The sequence below is a fragment of the Montipora foliosa genome, chromosome 8 (genome assembly GCF_036669935.1).
Source record: "Montipora foliosa isolate CH-2021 chromosome 8, ASM3666993v2, whole genome shotgun sequence".
In the NCBI taxonomy this organism is placed as follows: Eukaryota; Metazoa; Cnidaria; class Anthozoa; order Scleractinia; family Acroporidae; genus Montipora; species Montipora foliosa.
The window spans coordinates 25786081-25788580 of NC_090876.1; positions in this window are offsets into that span (position 1 = coordinate 25786081).

Consider the following 2500-nt stretch of genomic DNA (forward strand, 5'->3'; position numbering starts at 1 on the left):
AGTGATTTTAAATGACCCAGAACATTTTGCCTTCCAAATTGCCTATATTTTGAAAGTGCCCAAATTCTATACTTTGAAAAATCGCTCATAATAAGAACAGACAAAGAAACATAACTTGGTTTAATCCGCCCTACAGCTTGAACGTACAAACAAACATCGGCAGAGAGTTTCTGAACCTCTTCAGTAAACATTTCCCGAAAAATCACCAGTACAAGATTTTCAACAAAAACAACATAAAAGTCAGTTACAGCTGTACAGACAACCTACAAACCATAATTAAGAAGCACAACAGCAAGCCACCCTCCATGGAAAAAACTGTAACTGCAGGAAAAAACAAACAACTGCCCGCTGAATAACCACTGCCTCACCTCAAGCATCGTCTACAACGCCAACGTAACAACAGAAAGTGACACAACCGGAAAGAACTAAATTGGACTAACAGAAGGAACTTTTAAACAACGTTACACGCAGCACAAACTTTCTTTTCGGAACAGAAACTATTCAAACAGCACTGAACTATCAAACATACCTGGACACTCAAGACAACAACACCAATTTTACAATTAACTGGAGTACAGCAACAAAAAGCAAGCGGTGCCACTCGTGCCTCACAGAAAAACTCTACTTAATTAGAGCCAAGAAGCCGTTATTATTAATCAAAAGAACAAAACTCATTTCCAAATGCCGCCATGAGAAAAAGTTTTAATTGGCAAATTTCACAAGCTGACAACAATAGCTCTATAGAATCTTTATTTCACACGTAGATCAGATAACCACACTAGCGAATTAATTAGCTACTTACCTAATTTGTATATAAGAAGGTATGTTCTTAGTTGAATAAAGTTCTGTCTGACGAGCGCTTAGGCGCGAAACTCAGAGTCACAGAGAATCGATGGGTCCTCTTTAATCCTTCAACTTATGTATACTTAGCTCTGCTACCACAGCAAGTTCTGTCTGACGAGCGCTTAGGCGCGAAACTCAGAGTCACAGAGAATCGATGGGTCCTCTTTAATCCTTCAACTTATGTATACTTAGCTCTGCTACCACAGCATTGAGGACTTCATGCCAAGGTAGACTCTACCTCCACATTTTAAACAATTAAAAGAGTCAGAGGATGGACAACTTTTGAAAGCTAGAAAATGAGAATATATATCTAAAAACGTTTCGGTCTTAGACCTTCATCAGTTTACAGCATGTGGATAACAAGTAGGTTTAGGAACTTATATATGGTTTAAAAGGATTGTTACAAAACTTAAAAACAATACAGGTATTGGAATTTTACCAGTGTGGCCAAAAGAATGTTAAAAACCAAAAAAAATAATTGTATTCCGAGAGGCATAATGTAATGATAGCGAGAACTAAAACAATCATTAAAACAAAGAATTCATGTGCTACATCATGTTGTGAAGTTTTGAGGTTCGTTAAGCTTGCAGACTATTACGACCTAAGTGGTCGGTTGATTGTAGGTGATTCTGTTCCTGGAGTGGAATTCTTGCCTTTTGTTAAGGCCAAAAGGTACTAATGAGAAAAGTTGCGCACTCCAGTATGCTTCCTTCGTGATCAAAAGTTTATCCAAAATCTCAGTGGAATTGGTAGCAAACACCTGATCGATACACTGGAAAGAAAAGTCGCTTAAAGCATGCGGACTATTGTGATAAGGTACCATGACCTCACAGGTTTTCTTGTTTGTTACCATTGATGATTTATGGTTGCGGAATCTAACTTTGAATTGTGTTGCCGTTGAACCAACATATTGCATGCGAAATTTGTTACAGGAGGCAAGATAAATGACATTTTTAGAATCACAATTGGTTTGGAAACTCTGAAAAAAATTTGATTCAATCAAAAAGTTTTTGCAAAAATCACATCTACTATGTTTGCATTTAACGCAACCACCTGTTTCATTGGTTTCTTGTTCTACTCTTGTTCTGTATTTCGATGGAGCCAAGATTTCTTTCAAGTTTTTTGTTCTACGAAACAAGGGAATAATTGAATTAGATGGAAAAAATTCTTTTAATTTGGGATTAGATTGTAGCAAGTGCAAATGCTTCCTAATGACGTAACCTATGTTAGGTTGGTGAGGATTGAAGGTCATCACTAACGGAAACAACTTTCTGTTCTCCCTGGTTTGGGGCAAAAGCAGATCATCTCTAGGAATGGCCAAGGCTTTAAGGAATTGCTTATTTACTAGTGTTTTGGGGATAGCCTTGATTAACAAGGTACCTTTCATATTCCAGCATTCTCCTGTCTAAAAAATTCTGATTTGAGCAGCTCCTACGTAATGTCAAAGCCACTCCGTACGGAATGGCTTTGAATACATGTTTGGGGTGAGCACTACTGGGTGGCAAGTACAAATGTCTGTTCTAATGAAGCCGTCAATTAGATACAATGTGATGTCTAGCATATTAAGGTAGCTATCAGAAGAAACTAATTCAAATTTGATGGTAGGGTAAAGAGAGTTGATGAATCCTGTGAACTCTCCTAGGGCCAAGGGACCTTG